Raw genomic sequence first — 25244 nt, forward strand, 5'->3', positions numbered from 1 at the left:
TTCTTCTAAAACTATGTGCTAGGAGAGTATCACTATTTGTAGGGCAGGAGCAATTATAAAACATTCATGATAGATTTCAAAATCAGGCTTTCATGTGTATTCATATTCACATTTTTTTTCATTCATTTTTTTTTTTTCCAGTGAATAAGAACCTATTTAGCAACTCAGGTACTTTTCCATGTGCTATGGTACATTGAGAAGCAAGTTAAATCACTTGTTCCCATGGAATTTGTTTTTGTGGGAGGTGACAGATTTTTTTTTTTAAGAAAAATTTCAGTTCTATTAACTGCTATAAAAATATTGGGTTTTATCTTAGCCTGAGGTGCCAAGGAAGGTGGATTTCGGGGGACTGATGGCTAGCCTGAAACCTGAAGCCTCAGTCTAGAAAGTCTTTAAAGAAGTTAATGCTTGGTGCAGGAGTTCCCATTTTCCAATTTTTGTGTTTAGCCGGCACTATATTTAATTGGCCAGATAGAAATAGGGCAGAAATTGAAAGTAGGCCTCTCTGCCTCTGTAATGAATTAAATAGTTTTCCATAGCATTAGCTGTAAATGACACTACTGAACTGACAATTTCTTTCTTGTTTGGGCTTCATTTAAACTTCTGAATGGTATTAAGAGGTTATTAGAGATTAATCTCCAATTAGGTATTCTGATAGCCCAAGAAATTGTCAAAGGGTCCCTCTGGCCATACTTTTTAGCATTAAAGAGATATTGAATTAATAATATTTTGCCATCTCTTCAGACCTTTAAACTCCTGTGACTAATGTCCAATCATTTAGCCCACTTAAACGGAATGTCACACTGTGAGCCTTCCATTCTGAATAGGTCACCGTAGGCTAGAGCTCATTAATGTTGAGTGTCCATTTCAGAAGCTGCAGCAGTCACTCAGCCCCTATGTTTTAAGAAAATAAGTAGAAAATTGTTTTCTCCCAAATGGAAGGGTTATGAAGACAGTGCCATATGTCATTATTACTGTGACTAAAAAGTGGCATCGCAGTTCTATAGTGCTGTATAATGCTCCCACATAAGGCCATAAAATCATGTTGGGTTAGTGAGCGAGGCCTGTGGCACACTTCCCAGACCCTCTGGAGTGCTGTGGACTGCACAGGACAGCGTCCAAAGCCCAGCATCAGAAAGCAGGAGCAGCTGTGCAAGGCAATTGTGATTTATGTGGGATTCTCACCCACTAAAACAGGAGGTGAATGAATTGACCAAGTATCTGCAGTGAGAAGTTAAAGGCAAAGGTCAGGAGGGGATAACCCGCAAAGAATCTCCCTCATTGTGTTAATCTGAAAAGTTAAGAGCTCCTTTTCTTTCTCTCTTACACTTATTTTAAAGCTTACTTTTGTAGTAGACTATGAGAAGATACGTTATCACTTAGGGGTGTAGCTTTCAACTAATGTGTGTCTGTACCTGGTCTCTGTAACTACATTGCATCCATTAGGCTAATGTGTAATCAATAATAATAAGACTTACCAAGGTGTAAATCATAGGGCTTGGCTAATTGTAATTTCTAAACTGGCATTTTCTAAGGAGGAAATACACGGTAGAACTCATTCATTGGTTTGGATTAGGTGACTTGTATAAATATCTGTTAACTTTGACTCTCAGTGTTTCTTCCTCCTTTTGGTAGAAGCTCCTCCATTTGATTTTCCTTTAGGGAACCATGGTCTTCCTTCAACCCCACTTTTCTGCAGTTTTCCTGGGACTGTCAATAGCAGTAACTCACCTTCCTGAGCCAAGAGTGGGTAGACATGTGACCCAAATTACCAATAAGACTGCCCTTCTGCTGTGTTTGAATTTTAAGAAGAGACATAGGGATAGAAAATGGTTGGGCCTGATAAAACACTGTGAAAAGCTAAAGAGAATTCCTATGGGTTTCTTGTTTCTTACATTGCTAAAGCAGTTTTAAATCCTGTTCTTATGAAGAGTTGGTTGTAAAGGATTCCCTTATTTGGGGAGCTATTCTATTTCCTTCCAATATATTCACTTTAAGCAAAATTAATTGTTTCTATTGTGGCCCAAGAACATTAACTAATACTATGACATCAAAACCTTCATCCAACAGATAAGCTAAAGAAATAATTGTTTGGACAAAAACATTAGGAATAGAGTAGATATAGGTGGTTGTATTATGTGGAAATGATGTGTTTGGTGGGGGTGGGACATTGAAAAAAAAGTAGTGGGGGATTTTGGATTTGGAAGGTTTTAAATACTAGACCCTGGAATTTGCTTTTTGGTATAGTACAAAGGAACAGAAAAAGGACAACCCAGTTTCTATACTATTCCCATGACATCCAAGTCCTTGTGTCTCATGATATCTATGGATTTCAGTTATCGTATCTATGAAGTGATGAAGGTGGGCTGGATGATCTGAAGATCTTGTTTAGTTCTTTGGTGATGTAATAACGTATTATTACTCTGCAAGCCATGGTGAAATGTTGAGCAGAAGAATGACCATATAAAAACCATGTTTTAGGATTAATGTAAAAAAATGACATTTCTGTAGTTAAACTTGAAATAGAATATCTGAATTCTTCATTACTCATTGTAATTTTAAAAACAAGTTTGCAAAATACCTAGACCTTTAGAGCAATAAAACTACGTGGGATTGCTAGATAAAGTCAAAGGCAAGTGAGTAAAAAAAAAGGCTGACCAAACATGTTAAATGCAAATTTTATTAGGAATAACAAAAATTCATTTAAGAAAAGAAATTCTAATGGACATGAAAAAAATCAACAAATTTTAACAAAATTCCTTAAGCAGATTTACATAATTTAAATGAATGATTGCCTAGTAAGCAAAAGTAAACTTATTTTGATTATTTGAAATGATTTTAAATCTACCTCATATCTGACAGTGTTGAAATGTTGAAATGGCATTTAAAAATGATTTAAACATGGAACTGATCTCCCAGTCTGAAAACTACTCTGTTACCAATACATTCTTTAACATATGTTTGCCTATGAAATATAACACAGAGAAAATGCACAAAACAAAAATCAAAACAATGAATTATCATAAAGCCAGCATCCATGTGACTACCACTCAAATCAATAAATAGATCAGAATGTGTAATCTAAAAGCCTCTTCCTACCTTCTCCCCATCACTACTTCTTCCTTGTCTCCAAAGGAAACATCCTGACATTTACTACTATCGCTCCCTTGGTTTTACCATCTAATCCTGGGCTAGCTTTTCCTATTCTTTTAATTTTGTCCTGATAGAAATATATGACTTCTTTCACTTATTATAGTTGTGAGATCCATCATTGTTGTGGGAAGCTATATCTCATTCATTTTTCCAATTGTATTGTAATCACACTGGTTCAGTTGGTAAAGAATCCTCCTGCAACACAAGACTGCCTGTAATGCAGGAGACATGGGTTTGATTCCTGGGTCAGGAAGATCCCCTGGAGAAGGAAATGGCAATCCACTCCAGTATAAATACTGGGAGGTTCCCTGGACAGAGAAGCCTTTGTCCATGGGATTGCAAGAGTCCGACACAAGTTAGCAACTAAACTACCACCACAAATTAATCCACATACCAATATGATACAATGTATTTATCTATTATAATATTAATGACTATGGGGATTATTTACATTATTGATTCTAAATCATACCACTCTTAGCTTTTGTATACATATTTCTTCAAGTTCATGTAGTTACATTTATATTGGGTGCTTTTTATAGAATGGAGTTTCTGGCAATGGGATACACTTTAGCAGTTATATGTCCACTTTAACAGATAATATAAAAACATTTTCTAAGAGGTTGTAACAATTTATACCCCAATCATTGTATGAGAATTTTTATTTATCCACATATTTTACAATGCTTGTGAAAGTATTTTTAATTTTAGCCAATCTTAGGCATATGAAGTATTATTTCACTGTGAATTTAATCTGTATAATCATAAGTAATAAATTTAAATATTTTTATTTGCTTCTTGCATGTCTTTTTTTGTGAAATGTCCATTCATAACTAATTTCTTGCATCTTTGGCCAGATAACTTTCATTAGTTTTGGAAGGTTTACAGCTATTATCTGTTCACATATGATGGCTGCCTTTTTCTCTTTCTAAATATTCTTTTCTTACTATAATTATACGGCTGTTACCCTCCTTGTACTTTCTTCCATAAAGCTCTCTCTGCTTCATTCATTATCTCATTATTCATCTAGTTCACTAAGTATCTTGTCATTTCTGTTTAACTTGTTGTTAATCTCATCAGTGCATTCTTCATTTTGATTACTGTATTTTTATATCCTGAAATTTTCACCAGTGTTTGTTTTTTTTTTTCAATTTCTGTTATTGTTGTTGCTGTTGCTGCTGTTGTTGTTCAGTCACTAAGTCTTGTCCTACTCTTTGCAACCCCATGAACTGCAGCATGCCAGGCTTCTCTATCACTATCTCTCTAGGTTTGCTCAAACTATGTTCTTTGAGTCACTAATGCCATCTGACCAACTCATTCTCTGTTGCCCCCTACTCCTCTTGCCTTCAATTTTCCCAGCATCAGGGTCTTTTCCAATGAGTCAGTTCTTTGCATCAGGTGGCCCAAGTATTAGAGCTTCAGCATCAGTTCTTCCAAAGAATATTAAGGGTTGATTTCCTTTAGGATTGACTGGTTTGAACTACTTGCTGTCTAAGGAACTCTCAAGAGTCTTCTCCAGCACCACAGTTCAAAAGCATCAATTCTCTCGGCCTTCTTTATGGTCCAATTCTCACACCCATACATGACTGCTGGAAAAAGCATAGCTCTGACTGTACAGACCTTGGTCAGCAAAGTAATGTCTCTGCTTTTAATACACTATCTAGGTTTGTAATAGCTAGTCTTCCAAAGACCAAGCATCTTTTAATTTCATGGCTGTAGTCACCGTCTGCATTGATTCTGGAGCCCAAGAAAGTGAAATGCAACTCTATTTCCACATATTCTTCATCTATTGGCCATGAAGTGATAGAACTGGATTCCATGATCTTCATTTTTTGAATGTTGTTTTAAGCCAGCTTTTTCACTCTCTTCTTTCACCTTTATCAAGAGGCTCTTTAGTTCCTCTTCATTTTCTGCCATTAAAGTGGTATCATTTGCATATCTGAGGTTGTTGCTATTTCTCCCAGCAATCTTGATTCCAGTGTGTGATTCATCCAGCCCAATATTTTTCATAATGTACTCTGCTTATAAGTTAAATAAGCAGGGTGACAATATATAGCCATGATACTCCTTTTCCAATTTTGAACCATTCTGTTGTTCCATGTCTGGTTCTAACTGTTGCTTCTTGTCCTGCATACAGGTTTCTCAGATAAGGTGATCTGGTATCTCCATCTCTTTAAGAATATTCTACAGTTTGCTGTGATCCACACAATCAAAGGCTTTAGCATAATCAATGGAGCACAAGTAGATTATTTTTGGTAATTCCCTTGCTTTTTCTATGATCCAGCATATGTTGGAAATTTGTTCTCTGGTTTCCAAATCTGGAGATTTAGAAGGTTTCTAAATCCTTTCTAAATTCTAAAGACTTTTCTAAATCCAGCTTGAACATCTAGAAGTTCTTGATTCATGTACTACCGAAGCCTAGCTTGAAGGATTTTGAGCATAACCTTGCTGGCATGTGATGTGTGCAATTGTATGGTATGTGACATACTTTGGCATAGCCTTTCTTTGGGATTGGAAAGAAAACTAATTTTTCCAGTCCTGTGGCCATTGCTGAGTTTTCCAAACTTGCTGGCTTAATGAGTGCAGCACTTTAACAGCATCATCTTTTAGGATTTGAAATAGTTCAGCTGAAATTCCATCAGCTCCACTAGCTTTGTTCATAGTAATGCTTCCAAAGGCCCACTTGACTCTCTCTCCAGGATGTCTGATTCTAAGTGAGTGATCTGCCAATATTCTGCCACTTGTATTCATCCTATTTAACATAATAAAGTGGCTATTTTTAAATCTATGAGTGGTCACTCTAGTGTCTCGATCATCACTAGATCTGTATTTTTATTGTTTCTGCTGATTTTGTTCATATTTTTTGTCTCCTATTGTGCCTGGTTATTTTTTTTTTTTATTGTTCGGCCTTGTTTTCCAGAATTATTTGCAGAAACAATTTAAGGTATCTGATATTATTATCCTTTTACACTCAGGATATAGATTTTCTAATCTGTAGGAAATAAGTCTTAGTTTCAGCTCATTTGGGGATGAGTTACAAGTCCCTGAAAGGACCTGCCTGTTACTCTTTTAAACTTAACCCTGCGATGCAGCATTTCCATATCTATCCCCAAAGCAAGGGTGATTCTGTAGTTTTCCTCTACCTGCTACCTTAGACACCAATAATGTCCACTTAACCCAATAGGGCTGTAAAAATCATGATCAGTCTATGGCTGTCTGCCATAGAACTGGCATGCATGCATGCTCAGTTGTGTCCAACTCTTTGCAACCCCATGGACTGTGGCCCACTAGGTTCCTCTGTCCATGGGATTTTCCAGGAAAGAATACTATAATGTGTTGTCATTTCCTCCTGCAGGGGATTTTTCTGACCCAGAGACTCAGGAGTCTCCTGTGGCTTTTGCATTGGCAAGTGGGTTCTTTACCACTGAGCCACCTGGGTAGCCCCACAGAACTGGCAAACAATTAAAAAAAAAAAATGTGGCCTCCAAGTCCAAGTTTACCTCTTTGAGCCTCTATCTTCCCAGCCTAGTAATTCTTAACTGTTATAATAGTAGTTCAGCAATTTTAAAATCGGAGAAGGCAATGGCACCCCACTCCAGTACTCTTGCCTGGAAAATCCCACAGATGGAGGAGCCTGGTAGGCTGCAGTCCATGGGGTCGCTAAGAGTCGGACACGACTGAGCAACTTCCCTTTCACTTTTCACTTTTATGCATTGGAGAAGGAAATGGCAACCCACTCCAGTGTTCTTGCCTGGAGAATTCCAGGGACAGGGGAGCCTGATGGGCTGCTGTCTGTGGGGTCGCACAGAGTCAGACACTACTGAAGTGGCTTGGCAATTTTAAAATAGATATGTATATATGTTAAACATTATAAATATGTATGTATATTTTCTTCAGAGGACAGCTTTTCTAAATAGTTAATAAACCATTTCTGGAAGTGAAAGTCTCTTGTTGGGTTCATTCCATTGTCTATCATACTACTAAATTTTTAATTTTAGAAAAAAATCTTTGATTAACTTATTAAACATTCTACTAAGTATATCTATTTCATTCATTCATCCCATTCCATTTATATTAACATCTAAACATCATAGCTCACAATTTGTAGCTTATTATAATTTAACCTTAATCTTATTTTCCAACTTTATATAATGTCATTCTCAACCCCTTGCATTATTATTCTAGAGTTAGGGAGCTACATTGTTCCCTAGTGACAAGGGACAGTCTAATGTTCTCTTGCTATTAACTCATGCTGTTTCTCCTGTCAGGGTGTGCTTTCATTGTTTGGTGGTAAAATCCTATTCATCTGTTTAGACAGCTTTTATGTAGACTCTTTTGTGAATGCACTTCCTAAACCCAGCTCAAACATAAACAGTAAAATACACAGCAGACCTGATCCTTCCCTCCTCAGTTTCTAACATGAATTCCCATGTACTTTACAAGTGAACCACCCTAACCAATTTCCTGAATGCACCCTATTTCCATACCTTCATGCCCTTGCTCAGAACAAACTCTTTGCTTAAGAAGGTCCAACCCATACCTCAAAAAGACCCTATTTTTCTTTTTCTTTCTTTTTTTTTTTTCCTATTTTTCTTTTTCTTTATTTCCCACAAGAGCTAAGTTTAATACATTGTTTGCATAGCACTTTGTCCATACCTCAATTTTCGTAGATCCTAGTCATAGTAGTCATTGTGCTTATTTTCTGAATTGTTGGTCAGATGCTTTTCTTCCTTAGTTCATTTCAGTTCAGTCACTCAGTCATGTCCGACTCCTTGCAACCCCATGGACTGCAGCACACCAGGCTGCCCTGTCCATCACCAACTCCTGGAGCTTGCTCAAACTCATGTCCATTGAGTCAGTGATGTCATCCAACCATCTCATCCTCTGTTGTCCCCTTCTCCTCCTGCCTTCAATCTTTCCCAGCATCAGGGTCTTTTCCAATGAGTCAGTTCTTTGCATCAGGTGGCCAAAGTATTGGAGCTTCACCTTCAACATCAGTCCTTCCCAATGAACACCCAGGACTGATCTCCTTTAGGATGGACTGGTTGGATCTCCTTGCAATCCAAGGGACTCTCAAGAATCTCCTCCAACACCACAGTTCAAAAAGCATCAATTCTTCGGTGCTCAGCTTTCTTTACAGTCCAACTCTCACATCCATTAATGACTACTGGAAAAACCATAGCCTTGACTAGATGTACCTTTGTCAGCAAAGTAATGTCTCTGCTTTTTAATATGCTGTCTAGGTTGGTCATAACTTTTCTTCCAAGAAGTAAGCATCTTTTAATTTTATTGCCAAAGTCACCATCTGCAGTGATTTTGGAGCCCAAGAAAATAAAGTCTGTCACTGTTCCTTTCCTTCCCCATCTATTTGCCATGAAGTGATGGGACCATATGCCATTATCTTCGTTTTTTGAATGTTGAGTTTTAAGCCAACTTTTTCACTCTCCTCTTTCACCTTCATCAAGAGGCTCTTTAGTTCCTCCTCACTTTCTGCCCCAAGGGTGGTGTCATCCGGATATCTGAGGTTATTGATATTTCTCCCAGCAATCTTGATTCCAGCTTGTGTTTCCTCCAGTCCAGCATTTCACATGATGTACTCTGCATATAAGTTAAATAAGCAGGGTGACAATATACAGCCTTGACGTGCTCCTTTCCCAATTTGGAACCAGTCCGTTGTTTCATATCCGGTTCTAACTGTTGCATCTTGACCTGCACACAGATTTCTCAGGAGGCAGGTCAGGTGGTCTGGTATTCCTATCTCTTTCAGAATTTTCAACAGCTTGCTGTCATCTACACAGTCAAAGGCTCTGGTGTGGTCAAAAAAGCAGAAGTAGATGTTTTTCTGGAATTCTCTTGCTTTTTCTATGCCAACAGATGTTGGCAATTTGATCTTTGTTCCTCTGCCTTTTCCTAATCCAGGTTAAACATCTGGAAATTCATGGTTCACATACTGTTGAAAACTGGCTTGGAGAATTTTGAGCATTACTTGGCTAGCTTGTGAGATGAGTGCAATTTTGCAGTCGTTTGAGCATTCTTTGGCACAGCTTGGAATGAAAACTGACCTTTTCCAGTCCTGTGGCCACTGCTGAGTTTTCCAGATTTGCTGGCATGTTGAGTGCAGCACTTTCACAGCATCATCTTTTAATAATTGAAATAGCTCAACTGGAATTCCATCACCTCCACTAATTTTGTTCATAGTGATGCTTCCTAAGGCCCACTTGACTTCCCATTCCAGGATGTCTGGCTCCAGGTGAGTGATCACACAATCGTGGTTATCTGGATCATGAAGATCTTTTTAGTACAATTCTTCTGTGTATTCTTGCCACCTCTTCTTAATATCTTCTGCTTCTGTTAGGTCCATACCATTTCTGTCCTTTATTGAACACATCTTTGCATGAAATATTCCCTTGGTATGTCTAATTTTCTTGAAGAGATCTCTAGTCTTTCCCGTTCTATTGTTTTCCTTCATCTCTTTATGTTGATCACTGAGGAAGCCTTTCCTATCTCTTTGTGCTATTCTTCAGAGCTCTGCATTCAAATGGATGTATCTTTCCTTTCCTCCTTTGCCTTTAGCTTCTCATCTTTTCTCAGCTATTTGTAAGGCCTCCTCGGATAATCTCAGATTATCTTCCTCAGATTTTCTAACTCAGATTATCTCTTTTTTATCTTTTTGTTTTGCCTCAGATTCAAAATAGTAATTGATGTACTCCTGATATGCAGCACTTAATATCTGATTGATACAAGTAAAAATGCATATAGTGTGTCTCCACTTCACTAGTTATGAAATAGTTTTCCACAAATGGATTCAGAAATTCAGTTTATATAATGGGCCCAAAGTTCAGGTCATCATATTTTTTTAATTTGTTATGATAATAGAGGAAAAACAGCAGGAATTAATAAAAGCCAGGCACAATTCCAAACCTCATTTAACTAGTATTTTTTCTTGCTTCCACCAAAGTGTGACTAACAAATAGAATGACGCTTTATTCTCTCCATCTGGGTTTTACTTGTTAACGTAGAGTGGAGATTTTATTGAGCTGTGAAATTGTTGAAAGCACTCATCTCCAAACATTAGTGGACTTAAGAATCAACTGGGAGAATTGTTAATATTGCAGATTTATGACCCTGAGTGTCTGGTTCAATAGGGCAGTGTTGGAAACTAGGAATAAGCATTTTTATTCAGCACCTCATGTAATTCTACTTCAAGAATTCTGCTACCATTGTTAATAATAGTCTGGTTTCTATGTAGTTATTGGTCTAGAAGTAAAGCAAACTATTGGGCATACACATAAAGTCTAAATAATAAAATGCTGAATTCTAGAAAGCTGAATAGAAGCTGTCTTAGCTGTATTACATCAGACATGGTGAATGAAATGAAACTCTATTTTTCAATATCTAATAGCAACCAAAGCGGCATAAATACCAGGCAACAGTAGTGGAGGCAGGGAATTTATCAATTGCCTTAGAAACCAATTACATATTGCTTAATAAAAACAACAAGTCAGAGGGAGAGACAAACTTAAATTAAGAACATATGTTATCCTGAAAGATATTTCTCTGGGCTAACATCTACCCTAATCCCCACAAATACTTTACTTCTAATCATCCCCCTGTCTTTTTTATCTGCCTGTCATTCTTGTAAATGGTGATGCTTAACTAAGATTTTAATCTGGCAACTGTTGTTTGACAGACCATGAATTTGTTTGCAGAATAGATGGATTAAATGCAGACTAGATGGATTAAATGCAGACTAGAGATGTTGATGGACTCATAGGAATTTATTAATGTATTTAAGGAATATTGTCCACCCAAATAAATAAATTACTTTAGTGCTTTGAAAATGTCTGTGGTTCAGTTTGTAATGGTGGTATGTCAGCACTTTTTGACAGATGGCCCCTCAAATTTATGACTTTGATGGACAAATTTGGATAGAACAATAACAACAACAACACATGCACACACACACATTTGCAAGTATGGCCTGACCACCCCTTCTATCTAAAAGGAGAAAATATGTTATATTTTTAAACTTATGAGCATTAGTATCCAATAGCACTTCTGTTCTCTGTTTTTCAACTCTTTATAGTGCTACTTTCAAACTATACCTGCCATTTGTATTAGGAGCATATGTCAATATTTGGAAAGAGTATCATGTTAAAATACGAGCCCAGCTCATATGCTGTATATGTGAAGTTGTTAGCGTATTCTGACTTTCTGAATCCACCAAGTAAGTTGGCCAAGATGGAAATATTAATTGGAATATATGGGTGCATTCTGATTTTATGGTATATCCATAGAAATGGCATGATTAGCCAAGAAAGCATATTTAGGATACATATGTTTTAATTATGAAATATGACTCTCTTTGGATGTCGGTTTTTGGCTCAATTTATTATTTTAGTTACTTGAAACTAATAATTAGCATATATAGATGTTAAGTGTTTTAATCTGGAACATTTATTTTCTATTTTTAGTGGTTTATCATAAATTAAATGCAAAAGGGGATCAAGAAAAGAAAAAGAAAAGGTTTGTGGACATGTTATATTTTATTGATGTAAATACCAAACTCCTTGTTCTTCATGGAAATAATTTATTTTCTTTATTTCCAACATTCAGTGTTTAATCAGTAAGAAGTAGAGGGACAGTTTTAATTATAATATTCTTTCCCCCCAAATCCAGGTAAATACACATCAAAAAGTGACAGCTAGAGCATGTTTTTTATTTATTTTGTTAGGGCTTATTTGGGAACTAAATTTATTTTTACTAACAACAGTGAAAAATAAAGTGCTGGGGGGCACAAGAGAGAAAGATTGAATGTAGAATTGAAAATCTAACAGAAATACTTGAGAATTTCAGACAAGCCTCAAAATCTGTGGGAACTTCCAAGAATGATTTGGTTTACATATAACTATAATAGGCTTACTTTTCAGGGGCAGATATAAGTATATTTCAAATCAGAGGTCATATTAAAAGTAAAATTTGCACTGGTATTTATTTAGTTATCAGAGCTGTATTAGGATGAAAAGAATGACATTTGTTGTTCCCCGCCATGTACCCTGAAAACCTGTCTTTATAATCATGACAGGTGACACAGTCACACTTTATACAGGGCCGGCTGGAATGTATACAGCCCCTAACTTGAGATATGATGTTCTTTTTTTTTTTTTTTAATGAGGAATATTCTGAAGGATAAGACTTATTTTTGTATTGTGTCTGTCAACTCATTCCTGAACACAAGTGTTCTTTCTTCTCCTTTATGTTTCTGTCCTACTATATTAAAAGATTGATGTAGGTAATAAACCTGACCTACTTCCTAGGTTTAAAACTGCATCTCTTGGTAACTTACTAAAGAGTTTGATCTCTGATGAGCTAATCAAGGCTCAGACTGTCACTCCAGTAGGGTGTACTTGGAATTGTAAAATTGTTTCACCCTATTATGTGTAAATTGGAATAAAAAGATGCTCGCTCACTGTCAGCACAAATGCTTCTAGAGTTTTTCCTGAAGAAACCGATCTCTTCCTAAGAGCCAACATCAAAGTGAAGAACAGGACACCGAGAGTACCATTAGCCACCTACTTTTTCCTATAAAATACATGCATAGACCATATTGAAGCCCCAATGGTAAGAAACATGGGAAAGCATGTATGATTTTTAAAAAACAGGTACATCTAGTTTATAGTCAGCAGCTTTAAGAAAGAAAAATAATGCTTTAATTGGCTATTTTGGATTTATGACACCTATCACTTCTTAAACAGAATGAAGGTCCCATTGAAGTGTTTTTTTTAATTTTTTTATCACTTATTAAATAAAATATCAGTGGACTAACTGGGATGCTGGCTAGGCTGGATCCTGAACCATGATCAAAATTAATCATGCAGTCTGGAATGTAGTGACAAGTGTTCTAATGCCACATTGAAAATGGCAGCATCTGCTTAATGGCATGAGACCATTCAACATTGATGTATAATAGCACTGAGACAGAAAATGTTCTTTGGGTTTTTTTTTTTTTTCCCCTGAAAGTGAAATAAGTATCTATGTAATTAAGTCCAGGGGAAAAAAAATCATGAGCTTTAAATCTAGAGTAGTTTGGAAACTGTTAGCTTATATTATTAAAATTAAACTGTTAAACTGATTTTTTCTGTTTGAGAGGAGAAAGTAAAATTGTTAACTGTGGTTTTACAGGTTATAAATACTGCCTACATTTGATTCAGACTTCTTAAGTACCCATAGAGATGTTTAAACAGTAAGCTACTATTTATGTTAGACAAGATTCAGCTACTTATTCAAAATATGTCTCAAACTATTAACAAGGAGATAATTAACTTTCTGTTCTATCCTCTAATCTTGAATACATGTGTAGGTTACCTACTGGACAATGAATTGGATGCTTATTCTACAGAAAAAATTAAACTTCAGCAAGAAAAATGATTATCATTTTTTTTTCTGTAAGCAGAAACAGTTCAAAATTGGGAAATGTGTATCTTCCTATATAGTCTGTTCTGCTGAAACAACATACTTATTTCTAAAAATCATTTTGCTATGAAAAATTACAGAATAAAAACCAGAGGGTTCATGGGGGAAATGAGATTAGGCACAACACTGAAAAACTTCAATATTGGCTTATTTTATTATTATTATGCATTATTGATATTAAAAATACAGGAAACTAATATGAAATGGGTCACAAAGTTTGACGGATGTTAAATGATTTTAAAAAATGCATGTTTGCATGAAAGTATGGTGCTTATCTCAGAAAGCCGCAGACATTTGTTCATGGAAATAGATATCAAAAGAGTTGCGGTTTAATATTCTTACATTCAAAGGAAAGCTGAAACACCACATTAGGACAGGTGTGGCTCATCTGAGTCAGTGAACTGAGGTACCTGGTAGCTGTTTGAAGAGTATGTGTTTTGTGTATTCCTATGAAGTTAGGGTCAGCTAAGTGCAGATTTTGTATTCACGTTTTTCACCCAGATGGAACAGCACAGGAGTAAACATGATTCACATTAATCTCATTGTTCCTTAATATATCAATTGCATTTGACCAAATTAGCATTTCCAGACATGCTTATAGCAAAACTTATTCAACTGGATTCTGAGAAGATTTTAGATATAAACTATATGCACATTATGTCATAAAATTGTCATTAACCTGTCACATCAAAATTAGAATATGGACAGAATATACTTCTGTCGAACATGCTTTTCCTTAAGCTGAAAAATGTTACTAGGCAAAGGTTTCTAAGAATTTTGCCTTTTTTCCTTCTCAAGTGCACTTATAGGCTATCCTATTTGAAGGAAACAACAGTTCAGTTCTTTGGCTCAGCCGTGTCCGACTCTTTGCAACCCCATAAACCGCAGCATGCCAGGCCTCCCTGTCCATCACCAACTCCTGGAGTTCACCCAAACCCATGTCCATCGAGTTGGTGATGCCAGCCAACAATCTCATCCTCTGTCGTCCCCTTCTCCTCCTGCCCTCAATCTTTCCCAGCATCAGGGTCTTTTCAAATGAGTTGACTCTTCACATGAAATGGCCCAAGTATTGGAGTTTCAGCTTCAAAATCAATCCTACCAATGAACACCCAGGACTGATCTCCTTTAGGATGGACTGGTTGGATCTCCTTGCAGTCCAAAGGACTCTCAAGAGTCTTCTCCAACACCACAGTTCAAAAGCATCAATTCTTTGGCACTCAGCTTTCTTTATAGTCCAACTCTCACATCCATACATGACCACTGGAAAAACCATAGCCTTGACTAGACAGACCTTTGTTGACAAAGTAATGTCTCTGCCTTTTAATATGCTGTCTAGGTTGGTCATAACTTTCCTTCCAAGGAGTAAGTGTCTTTTAATTTCATGGCTACAATCACCATCTGCAGTGATTTTGGAGCCCAGAAAAATAAAGTCTGACACTGTTTGCACTGTTTCCCAGTCTATTTGCCATGAAGTGATGGGTCCAGATGCCATGATCTTCGTTTTCTGAATGTTGAGCTTTAAACCAACTTTTTTCCACTCTCCTCTTTCACTTTCATCAAGAGGCTCTTTAGTTCTTCTTCACTTTCTGCCATAAGTCTGGTATCATCTGCATATCTGAGTTAATTGATATTTCTCCCAGCAATCTTGATTCCAGCTTGTGCTTCTTCCAGTCCAGCGTTTCTCATGATGTACTCTGCATAGAAGTTAAATAAGCAGGGTGACAATATACAGCCTTGACATACTCCTTTTCCTATTTGGAACCAGTCTGTTGTTCCATATCCAGTTCTAACTGTTGCTTCCTGACCTGCATACAGGTGTCTCAACAGGCAGGCTAGGTGGTCTGGTATTCCCATCTCTTTCAGAATTTTCCACAGTTTATTGTGATCCACACAGTCAAAGGCTTTGGCATAGTCAATAAAGCAGAAATAGATGTTTTTCTGGAACTCTCTTGCTTTTTTGATGATCCAGCAGATGTTGGCAATTTGATCTCTGGTTTCTCTGCCTTTCCTAAAACCATCTTGAACATCTGGAAGTTCACGGTTCACGTATTGCTGAAGCCTGGCTTGGAGAATTTTGAGCATTACTTTACTAGAGTGTGAGATGAGTGCAATTGTGCAGTCGTTTGAGCATTCTTTGGTATTACCTTTCTTTGGGATTGGAGTGAAAACTGACCTTTTCCAGTCCTGTGGCCACTGCTAAGTTTTCCAGATTTGCTGGCATATTGAGTGCAGCACTTTCATAGCATCATCCTTCAGGATTTGAAATAGCTCAACTGGAATTCCATCACCTCCACTAGCTTTGTTCATAGTGATGCTTTCTAAGGCCCACTTGACTTCACATTCCAGGATGTCTGGCTCTAGGTGCGTGATCACACCATCGTGATTATCTGGATCATGAAGATCTTTTTTGTACAGTTCTTCTGTGTATTCTTTCCGCCTCTTCTTAATATCTTCTGCTTCTGTTAGGTCCATACAATTTCTGTCCTTTATTGAGCTCATCTTTGCATGAAATGTTCCCTTGGTATTTCTAATTTCTTGAAGAGATCTCTAGTCTTTCCCATTCTGTTGTTTTCCTCTATTTCTTTGCATTGGTCACTGAGGAAGACTTTCTTATCTCTCCTTGCTATTCTTTGGAAATCTGTGTTCAAATGGGTATATCTTTCCTTTTCTCCTTTGCTTTTTGCTTCCCTTCTTTTCACAGCTATTTGTAAGGCCTCCTCAGAGAGCCATTTTGCTTTTTGCATTTCTTTTTCTTGGGGATGGTCTTTATTCCTGTCTCCTGTACAATGTCATGAACCTCTGTCCATAGTTCATCAGGCACTCTGTCTGTCAGATCTAGTCCCTTAAATCTATTTCTCACTTCCACTGTATAGTCATAAAAGATTTGATTTAGGTCATATCTGAATGGTGTAGTGGTTTTCTCCACTTTCTTCAATTTCAGTCTGAATTTGGCAATAAGGAGTTCATGATCTGAGCCACAGTCAAAATTACTCTCTAAGGAATCACTTTCAAAATTGAATCTGTTAAGAATTATCAAATACTATTTATGAGAAGAGGTCATTTTAATTGAATTTATACTGTAGTCTAGGATCTCGCATTATACTCTAACTAGATTATCCTTTTCACTTGTCACCACTTTAAGCCTCTGTGATTGTTATATTGCTGCTGCTACTGCCAAGTCGCTTCAGATTGTTATGTTAATAGACCCATTTTATAGAAGTGGACACTATAGTTTAAAGTGAATACTGTCTCCAAGTTCCTGTAACCAGAAAGAGAAGTTTAATTATGTTAATATTCTGATTTAGGCTCTTTGGCACCACTCACTAAGAGATAATTTCCTGTTTTAGTTTGATTTTTGTATTTTTAATTGAAATATAGTTTATTTATAATGTACTGTTAGTTTCAGGTGTTCAGCAAAGTGATTCAGTTACACGTTATATATACATTTGTTTTCAGATTCTTTTCCCTTAGAAGTTACAACAAAATACTGACTCTAGTTCCCAATGCTATACAGTAGGTCCTTACTGATTATCTATTTTACATACAGTAGTGTGTGTATGTTAATCCCAACCTCCTAATTATACTTCATCTACCCCCTTTCCCCTTTGATAACCGTAAGTTTGTTTTCTATGTCTGGGGTTCTGTTTTGTAAATAAGTTCATTTGTATCTTTATTTTTTTTAGATTCCATATATGTAAGTGATTTGAGAGGGAAAGACCTTGAAGTCCCCCCTCCCTTGACTCATAGCTCTATACTGTAGAACAACCTGCTTATTAACAGATGCATTGCCCTGTATGCTTCTTTTCATGTGGTTCTCGTGTCTCTTACCAGAGACGTTAAAAACCACATATAGAGACACTTAATCTTTATTCGTCCTTTAATTCAGAGAAAAAGCTGCTCCTTGGATCAAGAATCTCATAAGTCTGGAGGTGGAGGGTGAAGAAAGGAACTGTAAAATATATACACTGTTCCAGATTGGTAGCATCATGGGCAAATAGGGCATCATTGCATTTTGCTTATCCTTTAAGGAGCTGATAAAAAACTATAAACTCTCTTTCCTAAGTGCGATGGACTCCTAGATTAAAGCCACTTAAAATAATGTATCACCCATTCCTCTTTTTCATTAAATAGCATCAGCCTCCAGTGTTGCCTGCTGAAGCCCTCAGGGGCAGTGGGCAGGGGGAAAGGAAATGTACATTTGGTCAGAGGAGAGGTTGGCTCCTTGCCCAGGAACCTTACCTGGCTACCACTTAGGTTGCTAACTCCAGCCATCAGGCTTTACTTTGCCCTTAAAAAGGCTTCTTTCTACTGTTATTCTAACCCTTGCTCTATCCTGTCAGGTACCACTTAAAGCACAGCAGGTGGTCTGAGCATGGTTGTGAGAAAGGAAGATTTATATAGGGTTGTCAGATTTTTGTGAGATAAGTAAAAGATGTACATATCTGAATTTCATCGCAACACAGCAAATAATTTTATTGTGTAATTATATCCCAAATATTTCATGGGAGATTTCATATCTCATAAATATACTAAAAAACTTCATTTTTAAAAATCTAAGATTTAAATTTAATTGGCGTTCCTGTACTGTATAAGGCAGGCTTACTTGGTGGCTCAGATGATTAAGAATCTGCCTGTAATACAGGAGACCCAGGTTCCATCGCTGGGTCAGGAAGATCCCCTGGAGAAGAGAATGGCTATCCACTCCAATATTCTTGCCTAGAAAATCCCATGGACAGAGGAGCTTGCCAGGTTACAGTCTATGGGGTCACAAAGAGTCAGACTTGACCAAGCGACTCACCCTTTCACTTTTTTTCACTTTCACTGTATAAGACACCCCTATATTTATAAACAATGTAATCCTAGAGGCAGGCGACCTCAGCTGGGCCCACTCACAGCTTTGCTTAAATGATTTCCTTTTTGGTAAACCACTGACAACCTTTTTTTTTTTTTTTTTTTTTGAAAGGTAGTACCAGTACCATTTTATTTAGTGTTGTAGGAAGTTTTTAGGTTACTTCTCAAAAACAAAAGCAAAGAAATTCAAAATTCCCAAAATAACAAGGCAGGAGATGAGAATTCTATAATCCAGAAATGCTGGGTGAGCTTTCAATCAGAGGGAGGAAGAGGTCACGTCAGTAGCTCACACAATAGATACTGAGAAAACCACAGGGTTGAGATTGGTGTAGAAACTAGAGGGTAAGCTCTCCGCCCGCCCCCCAAAGGCAACAGATCCTTCAGCCTTGAGGGACCATTCACCAGTGAATGGGTCTAAAAGAGAAAGGGCATGAGGAGTGAAGATCGTGCCTAATTTTACAAGTTGCCTCTGGCCTTCAGTCTGGCAGGTGGCTAAGGGTCGTGGACCCTCCCCACTCCGTGCCCTTCTGAGCCCCCACTGTCAGCTGAGCTGGAAACCACACACGTGTGCCAGTCACTGCCCACATACCCTCCACTCTGGGTCAATGGCTGTTAGTGTGGCGAAGGGCAGACTTTCTTGCTCTTCCATCCCGCTACCTGGGGAGGCTGACCCACAGGAAATAAAAGGGGTGGGCAGGACATCTGTCAAAGCCCAACGACAGAGATGATATGAAACAACTGGGCAAAGGATTGACTTTTTTTTCCCAGATGCTGACCTCCAGTGGAAGTTCATCACAAGGTGTTTGGTATTTCACTGGATGCTTCCCTGAAGTACTGACTGGTCTTCTGGGGGTAGGGGGTGTTGTTGTCTGACAACCCTTTAAATTAATTGAAAATAAAATTAATAAAATATTTTTCTTGTGCTTTAGTCTCAAGAGTCATATTGTCCTTTGAGAGGGGCTATCAGCATCTTGAATTATCACCTCGCTTCCATAAGAGTAAATAAAGGCAGAGTTTTAAGTGCTTTTATTTCCTCTTCTCAGAGCAAAGATAGATTTAAAGATTCTTTATATGTACATTTATGAATGCCTATTTATATGTGAAATATAAAATTCCATCTCATTTGATTCTTTTATGTTTCTGTCTTGTGAACAGCACATGCATGCTAGTACTTTCCTGAATAAATAAGGAATAAAGCCTCCATGTACGGCAGCCAGGACAAGTGAAATTTTCAAATCAGCTCATGTTTAGTTAAGCCTGTTGCACTTCAATGTCTCTTTTTGAGACTTTTCAAACTTGGCCTTCCAAAAATATGCATTGAATAAAATGAACTTCAGGAAACCAATTCCTCCTCTATGGCATTTATTCATGTGATAAAGCCCACAAAGCTATCTTTAATTATTACTGTATAGGATATCCCGTTATCTTTAATTATCACCACCGAATGGTTGCAAAATCAAATACTGTTGGCAATCAAGAGTCATTATACAATAGCATGATTGCATCTGTTCATATTAACAGATAAGCACAGAAAATCAAAACAGTGTCTGATTTAACCACTAAAACTGTCGGAACAAAATATTGTATCTAGCACTCTTAATATCTTGTGGTGACTTTGATCTGATTAAAGTCCAAAGAAACATACCCACAGATGCAAATGTTCTGGTGTTTCTGAAATTAATATTGCTGAATTTCACTGGACTGAATTGCTGGAATCCTAGTGAAGCAGAAGTGATTACAGGCACAGTGCAAACTTATGATAGGAGGGTATCTAAATCTCTGAGGCCGCAGGTGCAGGATTATAGCAAAACCCCGCTGAAACATTCAGTGTTCTGTCTAAATACCCCAGTACAAAATTAATTAGGCAGTTGATCACATAATAAAGCTATGATGGATGATCTAATGGAAACTAGCATTTCAGAGTCAATAACAAACTTGGTTCTCTTATTAGATGCAGCTGATTTTCGGTTCTGCCATTTACAAGACTGTGTGCATAACGGCAGATGAGAAGAGGGGGGTTCTATTTTGAAAATGAGAACTCAGTTACAGTATTTATCTCTGTTGGAAACTATAATATGTAAGCAATGTAGAATTTGTAGATAGACATATCTGCGAGTAATTCTCTAAGATACTTGGCTGAAAAGCACATCAAAGAACAGGGAAATAATGAGACAGGCTCCAGCTGTTGGAGTCCTACAGCTTTTGATTTGTGCTCTAAGAGGAACTCCAGGTTTTGATCCTGTGTTGATTATTTCTATGATACTGAAGTTGATTTGTGCATTATTTAAAAACCGACAGTAGGCAGCAAACAAGGAAGAGTTTGCAAACTACATCTTAAAGGATATTTTGTTTCTGTCTTGTCATTTCTTGCATTCTACTTAGGGGCTCTGGTGATATGCAGGGCGTCCTATAGGGGAACACATATTAAAAATGGAGAAGGTCCAGAACAGAGCTAATTAAAGATCTTAAAATCAGGAAGAGATTGCAAATAAAATGACCATGGCATTCGGGGACTAGGGGATATAAGAATGATATACATCCCATGTTGATTTTCAATTTTATAGAACTGTGCAAAGGATTATAAGCGGGTGAGGACAGCTGCCGGCTTTGAAAGGAGGAAGATTTACTCAACACAGAAATCTGTGGTTAAAAATGACTAAAAGCACAGTCTGCACTGGGCACTCCTCTCCCCGACCCAGGGTTTCAGAATGTCCTTATTTCCAAGGTAGCCCATTTTCCAAAAAGTTTATCATACTTTCTTTAAAGCCTATCTCATTTTCTAATTGTAAAACAACAGACATTTTGTAAAATCCAGAGGACTCTGCCCAAAACTGTTTTTGTGTTGTGGTAACAATGATATCGAAAAAGGAAGACAGAGCCCATGATTCCTGGTCCTGTTTAGGCTCCAGTGATATGTTATTATCCCTCAGCCTCCAATAAACCAAAGTATGCACAGAGAACAATTTTTTTTTCTGCCACTATTTCTTTTAGTTGAATGCAGGGTTATACACGGTGAGCTATTATTTTGGTAAAAAAAGAAATCCATCTGGCAAGTGACTTCTTAATCTTGTTTGTGAGCTCTTTCAGCCTTTCTTTGCCGCTTCCTTTCTTTTTTTTTTTTTTTTTTTAATTTTATTTTATTTTTAAACTTTACATAACTGTATTAGATTTGCCAAATATCAAAATGAATCTGCCACAGGTATACATGTGTTCCCCATCCTGAACCCTCCTCCCTCCTCCCTCCCCATTCCATCCCTCTGGGTCGTCCCAGTGCACCAGCCCCAAGCATCCAGTATCGTGCAGCACTGTTTATAATAGCCAGGACATGGAAGCAACCTAGATGTCCATCAGCAGATGAATGGATAAGAAAGCTGTGGTACATATACACAATGGAGTATTATTCAGCCATTAAAAAGAATACATTTGAATCAGTTCTAATGAGGTGGATGAAACTGGTGCCGCTTCCTTTCTTTATTCCTTCCCTCCATTCTGGTCTTGTCACCTTCCATGCGCACAGATACATAAACACAAACACATCAAAACAACAAACATTTGGAAGAGCTGTTTTGTGGACTAGTGAGAAAGGTTATGAGTTATTTTTAGAAAAGCCCTCACACTGGTCAATTTATTGACTCAGAGATATCAATAATCAATACACAATTCTCTGAGTCTTTTGTTGGCAACTGTTTGATATTACACTGACTCAACTTTATCCTTGTCAATAATAACTTCCTCTCTCCTCATTTGGTCCCTTTTGCTTAGGCTGTCAATGTATATAGTACATGGATACTTTCTTAATTAAATATAAGAATTATGATAAAGTTTTCCATGTTCATGGGCACAAGTCATGAAAATTTTCAGTCACAGCTATTCTTGGTCTTATGTAAAATACCAAAAATTATAAGATGGATTTTCTCTATTCAAAAGGTCCCAACAAGCCCCTAAGACAATAAAACAATGCAGTTTTCAAACAAAATGCAAACTAAATTAGACATATTCTGAAACGATTTAATGAAAAAATTAAAGTAGCATGTCTATGGAAAATTATTTATTCCAAGAAGGTAGATATAACTGAAGATTACTATAGTTTCAAAAGATCTTTAATAATGGGACAGATGAGTGAAGATTAAAACTTACATTAACCTGAGAGAGACAAATACATTTGAAAATTTTCCCAAAAGGCAGTAGAGAAATTCTTCTTGAATTATTGAGTCTGTACTAATTAATAGCTCTAAAATACGTTTGGAGTACTTTTAAAAATAATTTAAGTAATTACGTTGTAGATAGGTATCTTTTAGAAGAAAAATTTTAAAATGCACAGGAGAGAAAAGAAGAGAGAAATAACAATCTCAAAAGTAAAAGAGAAGCATCTTTATGTATTTCCCTAGGAGTTTTGCATAGTTTGTAAACATGGAGAAATTATTAGTCAGGTTAGCTAGATTATGTTGCGGCAATAAATCTCCAAATTTCAGAGGCTTAATAGGACAAAGCTTTTTGTTTTTGTTTTTCCTACTTTCCATTGTATGTTTAATGCAGGTTGGCAGGCTTCTGCTTCCCATAATCACTCTTGAGTCCCAGCTTGTTGGAGGCTTTAGGATACTATAGCTAAATTATTTGAAACACATGGCCTTCAAGCTTACTGTGGTCGGGTGAGAGAAGACAGAAGGCTTATGAAGGATGCTTATAAGATCCAGACATGTAAGTGGCTTATATTACTTCTACCACATGGTCCCAAATTGACTGCAAAATAGATTGACAAATATAGACTTCCTAAATGCCCAGGAAAAGTAAAATGAAAAAAATGATTTGGAACAATATAGGCTTAGTTCCATCTCCTCTCACACTCTGTTTTGGACAAAATTTGAATCATTCTGTTTTACAGTTTAGCTTTATTTGAATTAATGAATATGAAATATATATCCCCAATGTATGCAGAATATTTTATCATATAAATATTGCACCCTTTATGCAATGTATTCCTTACTATTGTAAATTGAAATTCCAGGTATATTTCTTGTATTATTTAAACATTTATTTTTAACTGGAGGATAATCTCTTTACAATATTGTGTTGGTTTCTGGCATACAACAACATGAATCAGGATAGCATCATAAGTCCCCTTCCTCTTGAACCTCCCTCCCACCCTTCACCCCATCCCACCCATCTAGGTTATCACTGAGCCCCATGTTGAGCTCCCTGCGTCATACAGATTATATATTAAGCATAGCTGTAAGGTCTTGGCTTACGAATGTGGCTTTCCTGTCAGAAAGGTCTCTATTTGAATCCTTTGATCCTTTTCCTTATCCACTGAATGACTGAAAGACAGTTCTTAACGTGTGCCTAGATTTAGTGATCGTTATATGGAGAGAACAGTGCCTGTCTCATTCACTACCTTGAGCAGTAAATAAGATAATAGAAGTACTTAGTTCATGGCTTGCTTTTAAGAGTGTAAGCCCAGAATAAATGGCAGTACTCGAGACGGTGTTACTGCTGGTGGCTTGTTGTGTTCTTTTGTTCTTCTTTCCTTAGTCTGAAAGTACTTATTATTACAAGAGTTTTTTGCATGAACACAAGCAAGTGAGTTGAGGCTAAGAAATATCCTCTAACAGAAGCAGTCTAAAGCTTACATAAAATTTGCCACAACTGAATCCTAAACTGAATGATCATCTATATTGCCAATGCCACTCAAGTATTGTTTTGAATGAGCTCATATTTAGAAGGAAACGGAGGGATTTCTAAAGTATAGAAAAGTACCATGATTGTATATTGTGCTCACACTGTTCTGTTCTCCCATTGCTAGCCACTGTCCTCTGAGAGAAGAAAGTGAACTACCATCTGGTACTTTAAGATAAACAGATAAACAAGCTTGAAATGCAAAGATGTATCTGTAAGGATGTTCACTAAGCAGTGTGTAAAATACCAGATACATGCTGCTGCTGCTGCTGCTAAGTCGCTTCAGTCGTGTCCGACTCTGTGCGACCCCATAGACGGCAGCCCACCAGGCTCCCCCGTCCCTGGGATTCTCCAGGCAAGAGCACTGGAGCGGGTTGCCATTTCCTTCTCCAATGCATGAAAGTGAAAAGTGAAAGTGAAGTCGCTCAGTCCTGTCTGACTCTTAGAGACCCCATGGACTGCAGCCTACCAGGCTCCTCCGTCCATGGGATTTTCCAGGCAAAAGTACTGGAGTGGGGTGCCATTGCCTTCTCTAACCAGACACATGAATGTAATCTAATTGATTATCCTTGGTGGTAAATGAGTTCAATTAAGAAACAAGACACTCAATAGAATATGCAGGCATGTAAAAGGAAAAAGGGTGGTTTGTACCACATCCATTGATACAGGAAGATGTCCACAATACAGTTTATCATTTTCTGTGTGTCTCCTGTGTTTGGTGTCTCTACTCTTTCACTACCATCTTAGTTTGCATGCTGCTGCTGCTGCTGCTGCTAAGTCGCTTCAGTCATGTTCGACTCTGTGCGACCCCAGAGACGGCAGCCCACCAGGCTCCCCCGTCCCTGGGATTCTCCAAGCAAGAACACTGGAGTGGGTTGCCATTTCCTTCTCCAATGCATAAAAGTGAAAAGTGAAAGTGAAGTCGCTCAGTTGTGTCCGACTCCTAGAGACCCCATGGACTGCAGCCTACCAGGCTCCTCCGTCCATGGGATTTTCCAGGCAAGAGTACTGGAGTAGGGTGCCATTGCCTTCTCCATTGGTTTGCATAAATGAATATATTCTAGTGTAGTACCTACATACCTCACAACACTTGG

The 25244-nt window shown here is 37.4% G+C and overlaps 1 long non-coding RNA gene across 1 annotated transcript in view; it reads left to right on the top strand.

The window, feature by feature from the left end:
* The window catches only part of LOC129637952 (uncharacterized), a 478487-nt gene that overhangs the window by 401943 nt on the left and 51300 nt on the right, over positions 1-25244 (top strand). The window lies entirely within an intron of this gene.

Source organism: Bubalus kerabau, chromosome 1 (genome assembly GCF_029407905.1).
Source record: "Bubalus kerabau isolate K-KA32 ecotype Philippines breed swamp buffalo chromosome 1, PCC_UOA_SB_1v2, whole genome shotgun sequence".
NCBI lineage: Eukaryota > Metazoa > Chordata > Mammalia > Artiodactyla > Bovidae > Bubalus > Bubalus kerabau.